The 9,828-nt window shown below is 39.3% G+C and overlaps 1 protein-coding gene across 2 annotated transcripts in view; it reads right to left on the bottom strand.

Moving 5' to 3' along the window:
• abat (4-aminobutyrate aminotransferase) overlaps positions 1-9,080 on the bottom strand; it is a 33,905-nt gene extending 24,825 nt beyond the window's left edge. The window contains exons 1-2 of one of the 2 annotated variants that reach the window (XM_074655059.1): positions 8,925-9,080; positions 6,191-6,259 (exon numbers count right to left, since the gene is read on the bottom strand). The gene's annotated coding sequence lies outside the window, so the exon portion shown is untranslated. The remainder of the gene's footprint in view (positions 1-6,190; positions 6,260-8,924) is intronic. The other variant, XM_074655060.1, reaches the window with a different exon arrangement.
• Between the last annotated feature and the right edge of the window lie 748 nt (positions 9,081-9,828).

Genomic DNA, 9,828 nt, shown 5'->3' with positions numbered 1-9,828 from the left:
GTTGTGCCCCCAAGTGGACACAAATTTCAGTTTTTGCAGGTAGTAATAGTTTTGTATTATTAAAAGGAAGAAAAGAAAAGGTTTAATATCAGAAATGCTCCTTTTCCCCACGGCCAGTTAGAGGATCGTGTGTCTGTCTGTGTTTGCTGGACGACGGCAGGCTGTCAGAGTGCCGTGCTACACAAAGTAAACTAGCTAATGCTGTAGCCTGCATGTCATGGACAGACAGCCTGTTGTTAGTGGTATTAAACAGGATGTGGCTGTTGTTTATAGTCTGAGGCTCTCTCGTTGGGTAGCATGCTGCTGTCTGGCTGAGAGAAGCCAAGGTAGCTCCTTTTTTTATTAATTTATTTTGTGATTTTTTTTTTTTAAATAACGATTCCAATAATTGTATATAGCTGAATATTGCGGCTGATAATCGGTCAGGCCTATAATCAGTCGATCCCTCCCTATTTGTTATATTATAGTATTTATTAGGGGTGGGGGGAAAAATCAATTCACCTACAGTATGTATCGCAATTTTTTTTTCTTTGATTTTTTTCTTTGATTTTTTAATGCCAGAATCAAGCTTCATTTGAGTCCATTCGGAGGTAAAAGGAAGTTACCGCTTTTATTGTTGTAGTCTCAGTAACATGACATCATATCTATCCTGTATCCTTCAACCAAATCAAAAAAGTAGAAAAAAAGGGTCTGCGTGGATACGACCTGCACTCTCACGTTAAATCCAACGTGGTAAACACTACACATCCGGTAAAGTATGGAAACACTTTGGGTTATACTGTATTTAAACGTGAGCACATCGCCCCTATTCTGGCTTCTCTTCACTGGCATGAGAGTTGACTATTTTAATCCCTTTTTCCTTACCTATTGGTCTTAACGCTTTTATTATTTTAATGTCTTGTTAGTTTTAAGTTGGTCTTAGTGTTTTATTGTGTTGTTTTTATGTTTGTTTGGTTTTTTTATGTATAATTGTACAGCACTTTTGTCAACTTTTTTTTTTTTTTTTAAATGTGCTTTATAAATAAATTTGGATTGGATTGGATTATATATGGGAATAAGTATATACATATATGGGAATAAAATTTATTGGATTATATTCACCAGAAGTATAAAACATTACATGTCCCTTATAAATTAAAAAGAAAATGCCACTAATTTGTGAGGGAAATGTCTTTATTCTTTGATTTTTGGGTTGCTGGAAAAAATTTAATAAATAATTCCTGACAATGATCCTGATATATTTGACTTCAGGACATCTCTGACTACGTACATGCTGAAAATCAAACATTCTTACTGTATTAATTTAAATATTTTCCAATGTAAAAGTCCCTAGAAGAGTATGATTCAACTTTTTCCTAAGGTCTAGTATTAAAAAGGTTAACAAAAATTGCAATATCAAATCACAATACATAAAATCGGCAACCCAATTATCGTGATAGTATCGAATCGGGAGATAGGTGAATCGTCCCAGCTTTAGTATTTATCTTACATGCACTCTAAATATGTATTGCAATTACTTCTGAGTGTTTTGTCATTTATTTCTCAAATCTTAATGTAATTTGTAAGAAGATACTTAAGAAAATTGTACTTGTGTATTTTCGAAATATAAAAAAAAAAAAGGCATTGACATTTGTCAAGTACATTACAAAGATGCACAATCTGAATATTTGCAAATTCATGCAGTTGATGACATTGCTAATTTTCTCTCCTACATTAAATGTTGCTGCTACAGTATTTATAACACTTATTTGGAATGAAATCACTTAACACTGGAGCTGCCGTTCCTGTGCGTCATCCACTGCATTCAAGGCAGTTCATGAGCCTTCACCTCAAACAGTGAGTGACCTTTGACCACCAAAATCTAACCAGTTCATCCTGGAATCCAAGTGGAACTTTTGTGTCAAATTTCAAGAAATTCCAGGTATTCCTGAGATATTGCGTTCACGAGAATGGTATGGACGGACAACCCGAAAATCCCACACCTCTGTGTTTTGGAATAATTTCTAGGAATCGTGTACATCACAACGAGGTTATTGAAAGTTGACTGAAAAAAAAGAATACTACACATTTTGGTCATAACCGATCAAAACGTTGATAAAATCTATTAGAGAATGAGACCTTGTTAAAGCCTCTAAATAATTCTGGAAACACAAACCTCAGGCGTCTCACACACATACAAACACCTCTCCTACCAACAGGCAGACCACCGCAGCGCACAAAGAATGGACCAGGCGAGCTGCCAGCGATTGACCAGCTTCTCTCCCTGATCTGTCAGCCGGCTGGCTCGGTGCCTCCGCCCCCCCTCCTCAATGAAAGTAGGAAATCTATTCATTCCTTTCACACCGAGGCCTCGAGTAAGAGGAAGTGTGAGGTACCGCAGGATGTGTCCTGACTAAAAGTCCTCTGCTACTTTAACACTTACACCTATGCCTCTAATGATCTCAAACTGTTCAATCCATTTAAAAAAACATACAAGGCATTCCAATTAATCAAATAAAGGCAGGACGGCTCGAGCTAATTCCAACTGCAGCAAATCTTGAGGAAGACTTCAATGAGAAACTTTCCAAATATGAAGAGGCTCTCACTCATTTCATCAATTAAACAGTATCAACTATATCACAGACTATTACAAGGATGTGTCAGAAACAACTGGATATATTGGAAAAACTTTAGCAAATGAAAAAATACATACGTACGACTGGATTGTTTCACGAGTTGCCAGTTTACAAGCTAAATTTAACAATAAAAAAGCGAAATCATCGTCAGACGATAGCCGGTGGGTTCCCGGATTGCATTTTGGCCAATGCGTTCTCTTCTGCCCTCCACACGGACTGTTAACCTGCCTTCAACCAAAGCCTGCTAGAACATGATTGGTCAATACTACTCGGACTACAAAACGGAAACCAGAACACTTCCAATGCCAAAGTCTTGTCCCCTTTCCTACAGATTACATGTGAAAGTAGAATCTGTTTATGGAGATTAAATATTTAAACAATCTTCATCCCCACTGGCTCTTGCCTCCGCCAACCATTCAAGTTGCAGTTTACATCCATGTCGGTCCAAAATGTCATCACTTCCTTACCACTTACAGTAATAGAATATGGTAAATGGTAAATGGACTTGCATTTATATAGCTCCTTTCTAGTCTTCCAACCACTCAAAGCGCTTTACAGTATATGTCTGCATTCACCCATTCACACACACTTTCATGCACTGATGGCAGAGGCTGCCATACAAGGAGCCTGCCCATCAGGATCTAATCTAAATACTCATTTACACACTGATGGCACAGCCTTCAGGAGCAATTTGGGGTTTCAGTATAAATGGGAAAAATATGAGAAAATGAAGGGTAATATGGGAATAAACTGGATTCCATTTATAATGGAGAAGTGAATCAGAAAAGAGAAACAGACAGCAGACAACAGCTGTCCTGTCCTGTAGTGACCTGAAATTGCATTGACAGAAAGACTGTTGTGTAACCACAGCTGCAGTGTGGTGTTATTGAACTCTGGAGCTGGTAGACTCCACCACCACCCGGCTACTTGGTCTACAGGCGTTTGATTGACATAACAATGCTTGTGACCAGGGTCTGAAATTAACTTTTTTCACTGCCTGCCACTGTGGCAGGTACGTTTGTTTTTTTGTCTGCCACCCAGACATTTTATCTGCCACTTTTGAAATCTCTGCGCTTAATGAAGGAATAACAGTTTAGATCTGATGTCATTCAATGTTCGATATATTTTACATGAAAAACATTATATACATGGTAGTGTTCGAATTACACCGTAGCTTCTGGGGGAGCCCTGTTTGTGGGGGGTGGGAGGGTACTGTAGCCTACACTGTACTGTACTTTGTTATTGCCATCTGTAGTGGTTATTTGCATTAAAAAACACAATTCAAAAGATTATGAAAATAAAATATTTATAATCAGGTCATAATTCCCTTTCTATTAACTATTTTATATTGCTGTGAAAAAAACACAGCATTTGGTCGAAAAACAAGATTTTGCATAGGGCCCCCAAAAAGTTAGAACCGGCCCTGCTAGCTGCGAGTCCTAAAGTTGGAGGAGCTGCTGGACAAGATAATCGCAAAAAAACCCTGTTCCTCTGTGTCCTCCTGTTGTCCTAAAGGTATCTGCAAGATTTCACAGCGCCGAAGGAAAACAACCAATCAGAGCCGAGCAGTCTCTAGAGCAGCTGTCAATCACTGCCTAGAAACCCGCGAACTCCGATCAAACTTTCAAACTAGGCAGCGCTGATCAAATATGAATCAATATTCTGTTACTGTAATGCTTATTTCTCTCCTCAAATGTTCTCAGAAACATCTTTTAGTGTACTGTTTAGCTGTAAAATTAGAAAGTCTGTGACCTGACCGGTGGGCGGTGCTTGGTACTGGCTGGAACGGGGTTAGTGCTCCCATCATCTAACATGTGAGTTGATGCAACAGAAAAATGTTGGTAGCTCTGGCCCTGCTAGTTGTTTCAGGGAGCAACAGAAAAGGAGATTAGCCTCAGATTAGCCCCATTTATAATAATTATAATACCCATTCTGATTCAGTTTTTGATACTGTGTGGATTATAGTGTGTTACTGTGAGTAATAAAGTCAAAATAAAAGCTGTCTAGCGTTTTTCTGTGGACAGAATCCCTTCATTTGTTAACACAAGGCTTTTATTCTGAAATATTTGCAGGACAGTGTTGTGGAGAATAGAGTACCGGCTTTTAATTGTGAATTAATATTATTATTTACAAATGAGCACATGCTTCTTAAAATGTTTTCTGTCTAAAACAACGCTGTCTGTGTGGACGGACGCCGCACAGCTCTGTCACACACTGGTCACGCAGGCAGTGTGGCCCCGCCGTTACCGAGCAGATTTTGCTGCCTGTTTTATGATACCCGACATAAGCACAAGCACAAGCATTGAATGACAGCTAAGTTAAGTTAGGACTCTTGTTTAATTCCTATCAACTTACATGTTCTAGGCCTGTGTAAAGTGTTTTGCTATTCCTTTATTCATCCATGTAGTTGGCATGAATGAGGGGGAAAATAGTTTCTATAGACTGATCTGAGAGGAATCAACTTAAGATGAATACTAGAATGGCAATCGGAGAGCGCAGACTTTCACCAAGCTGCCCGAGTACGATGCCCCCCCCCCTCCCCTCTCCGTTTAGCTTGCGCCATCCTCCACGTGTGTTTTTGTTTATGTTGAGATCAGCTGTACGTAGCGGAGCATCGAAAAACATTTTATTAAAACTGGACAGAAACAAAATAAACTCACCTAAACCGCCGTCGTTACTCTTCCCAACAATCACCAAGTGTGCTTTGGTCGAACTCAACTGTAATTTCACAGAGTTTAATGTGAATCTACAGGTGTCCTCCCCCTCCCTCCACCCCCCGCTCTCTCTCTGTCCCTCTCTCAGCAGGCAGAAGGAAAGAGGCAGGGTGACACGTCATGAACGCGTCATCAGTTACACTGCGCATGTCCTAAAGCCTGTGGTGTTAATGCACAGGCTGACTGGAGTTATTAAAAGTGTTCCTGATCATGATCCAGATCGCCACCAAAATCTAATGGATTGTTCATTGTGCCAAAGTGTGTCTTTGTTTGCTCTGACAAGTACATGCTGTTTACTCATGGCACCAGGGATTGCTGACGTTTAATAGGATTATTTGGGCATTTCCTGAAGCTACTGACAAAAAGTGCATCCAATTTTAGAACAATCCTGATTCACAAAGGTTTTGCACCCGGGTGTGAACAAATCAGATTTTTGTGTGTGTTTATTGTTATTTCGGATGTAGCATTTTCTTACATTTCAGTTTGTTATAAACAAATTATGACAGAAAAAAAAAAACATTCTTGAGTGAGGTCGTCCATTTGTTGTTTTAGATCTACATACATCTTCATTTTTCTACCTACTTACCTGTTCATAATACCTATATGTTTATGTTTGCTAATCTCCCTTTAGCGTTGTTGTCCTTGTTGGAGCTGTAAGTCTGTAGCTACTGTATATTTCCATCTACACTGTTCTTGGAACTGTGTGTAAATACACAGAGAGCCACTGGACACCAGGGTCAAATTCTGTGTATGTCTAAACATGTTTGGCCAGTAAAGGCAGTGGAGGTCTGGAGAATACTGGACCTGCAAAAGCATCTTGACTTGTAGGCCTAAATGAAATGAAATTATTAAATTACATACTTGCTGATTGTTGTTTTCCAACGTGGGTCCAGAGACCTCCAGAAGTCCTTAACTTAGCTGTACGGCGCACTGGAACAAAATGAACAATAGTTACTAGGGGTGTAACGGTTCATCTACTACATCGATGTATCGATTTATATTCCTACGATCCAACTACATCGATAGGTACTCGGCAAGTTGTCCTTCACGGGAGACGTACATTGATATAAAATCGATTTGCAAGGTAAATAATCGATTGTATCGATACTAAGAATTTGCACCTTGTATTTAAGCAGGACAAACGTCATATGGATGTATATTTTAGCACTTTTTAATATTAAAGAGAAGTTAAACGTTACTCCGGTTCGCTCTCCCTGGGTATGACGTCATCGACATGCGCAAGCAGCGCCGATCTCAGAGAGACGACAACAAAACGAAGCGTGGCCGATGGCGAGCAAGAGCCAGACGAGCGAGAGGTTTTCATGTTTGAGGTTCAACGTGTAGAAACATTTTGGCTTTTTTTAAAAAAAAAAGGGTGATGTCCTTATTATAAATCGCTCGCTGTTTGCAGAATAAACAAAAATCGACAAAAAATACGGCGACCCCCTCACCCCTCTCTTCCCTCCATCACTCCGGTGAACAGCTGATTATATTAACTATGAGTGCCGCCCACATCCAGGTGACCCAAATCTATCACGATCACGCCAGGGATAAATGTGCACACCACAAACAGCTCTACTCTGCTCCTTTATAGACTTGTTTTACTCGTTGTTCTACAAACAATGTACAGCTTTATTCTGCACTTTAGTCTATTTTAAAAAAAATCTCTCTACCTCAGTTATCCCACATTATATTACATATTTCACATTTCTTAATCCCCTGGTCTCTACTGTATATCTATATAATAGTCCTGTATCTCAGCTGTTACCCTGCACTATATTCATTTTTAACAGTTTTCTTCATCTCCTGGTATTTTTATATCTGGTATATTTTGTATACTTTGTACTTTGTTCTACTAACTTGTGATTTTTTTACTAATATTTTTGCACTATGGAACTGTGATGCACTGTGAATGTACAGCGAGCCGGTCGTTGTTGTGAAAGAATCCCCGACAGGGCAATGCTGCACTCCGACGCGCAACGGACAACAACAATGACCCGCTAGCTGTACATTATCCCGCTTATTACACGGCTACTAACTGAAGAATAAAATAATAAAAGAATCAATAATTTGACACAAAAATGGTCCGCCAGAGTTCGACATCTGAGCTGCGCCCATAGCAACGGTCTCTTTATACATAGCAACGGCCTCTTTATACATAGCAACGGTCTGTTATACAGAAATTACAGACCACAGAACACTGTGATTGACCAATCAGAAGAGTATTCAACACAGCCGTGTAATAAATAATAATAAATTACAATATTACCAATACCAAAAAATATAAACCATCATAACCCTAATTAACATTACTACAAACATTACTTCATTCTGAATCGTTCATGGCTCCCACACTACCATTTATATTGAAAATGAGGACAGAAGCAGCAGGTTAAATCACTGTTCATTTAACTTGAATAGAAGTTGGTTTATTATATTTTTGTTAAATATTGCACTGTCTTGTATCTTGAGAACTGAATCAGCGGGTCCTGATGTTGCACTTTTTATTATTTTCTAATAAAAGCTGTATGTATTTGCCATTAATTGTCGTGTTTACTTGTTTATATCCATAATTAATTTATCCCTGATTCCCTTACAAGAAAAACTTTGAGGAATCCTGACCTGCACTGTCCAGTATCAGATATTTATTTCACAGTAACACTGACTGAATTAAAAAAAAAAAAAAAAGTTACTGTATCGAGTTCAAATCATTGAATCGTATCGTATCGTATCGTATCGTATCGTATCGTATCGTATCGTAACGTATCGTATCGTAACGTATCGTATCGCACTAGATGAGCCAAATATCGTCCTTGAATCAGAACCATGGAAAGTGATACGTGTCGTATCGATCATTACACCCCTAATAGTTACTTTGTCATTTACTGATCAAGTAAGTTTTTAATCCATTTATTTACTGTGGTTATTATAACTCAATCCATGCTGAATCTTCCACCTTTAAACTTCTTTTATAAGAGGAAGGTGAAATCTACTGGAAGGAGTTACTGATCTGGATCCAGAGGCGATGAGGAGGACTACACACCTTCTGCTACAACAATGATGATGACAGACTCCTGTCCTCTAAACTCACAATAACACATTCACATTGTGTGCAGTCCAACGATTTCAAGCTTTTCAGGCATTTCAAGTTTGTTTAAAAGAATGTTGTTTGTGCAAAATGTGGTCTTGTGAAAAATCTGGTTCCGACTAGTTCTGGCTGGCTCGTACAACACACACACTAGAGACTGTGGCTTATTAACATAGTTATGGATTATATATTAGTAATAGCAAATGACTGTTATTTTAGGTCAACACCGATGCATCGTCAACATGCTCTCCTGACATGGACACTGGACAGGGAGAGAGAGACAGACAGAGAGACAGAGAGAGAGAGAGAGAGAGAGAGAGAGAGAGAGAGAGAGATCAGCTGCGCATCCCGATTCTTCTTCTTTCGGTTCAGCAGCACAAACAAACACTGATCGACTGAGTGTCAATGCGACATCACAGCGGGTCGATCGGAGCCTCTGTCTGCTGCAGACTCGGTGGCTCGTTAATGCACCGTGTGTCTGTTAGAGAGTGATCTGAGAGCACTCACCGAGGATCCAGAGACAGCAGCAGCAGCAGGAGGATCTGCTCGAAGCTCCCCGACACACAGCGACTGACCGACGGCAGCACCGAGTGAGTGTGTGCCTCTCCGGTCTCCAGCAGCAAGGACCACAGTCTCTTTCTCTTTCTCTCTCTCTCTCTCTCTCTCTCTCTCTCTCTCTCTCTACAGGAGGAGGGGTTAGTCTGGGCCTGGCTTCTTTTTCTTTTTTTTTCATCAAAGCTTTATTTGTATATAAACACAATGCTATTATGCAATTATTTCACTAAACAAAAGAGGACTAAGAAATCAAACGTAAAGCTTCATTTCTATATTGCAAAAACATAATAGTGACTCTGCTTTAATACAAAAATCTCACGCAATTTAACAAAATGCTAATTTCTGGAGATCACAGTGGGGATGTGATTTAGCACCGGATTGGACTGTTATCAGGCCATTAAATAGGCGTTATCAGTCACTTTAAAGGTCCCATATTATTAAAAAGTGAGATTTTCATGTTTTTTTTTTATTATAAAGCAGGTTCAAGTCCTGTATAAATACTGTGAAAGTATCGAAACGCTCAATCCAGAGGGAAATACACACAGCTTGTATTCAGAAACTCTGCATTTGAAACAAGCTGTCAGGATTTCTCTCTATTTTGTGATGTCACAAATATACAATATTTAGACCCTTTACACAGATTTAAACGTAAGCATTCTAAATGTGTCCCAGTTTATTCCTGGTTGCAGTGTATGTGAATGTCATCAGCTGACAGGAAGTACACGTGGACCCAAGCTGTTGCCTAGCAACGCAATTCTGTTGCAATTCCGTCAAAATGCGCTAAAACCGAGCGTTTCAGACAGAGGGTGAATACAGGCATATTCAGGCCAACAATATGAGGTAAATAAAGTTTTTT

Source organism: Sebastes fasciatus, chromosome 13 (assembly GCF_043250625.1).
Source record: "Sebastes fasciatus isolate fSebFas1 chromosome 13, fSebFas1.pri, whole genome shotgun sequence".
Classification (NCBI taxonomy): Eukaryota; Metazoa; Chordata; class Actinopteri; order Perciformes; family Sebastidae; genus Sebastes; species Sebastes fasciatus.
This window is presented reverse-complemented; position numbering and strand designations above follow the sequence as displayed.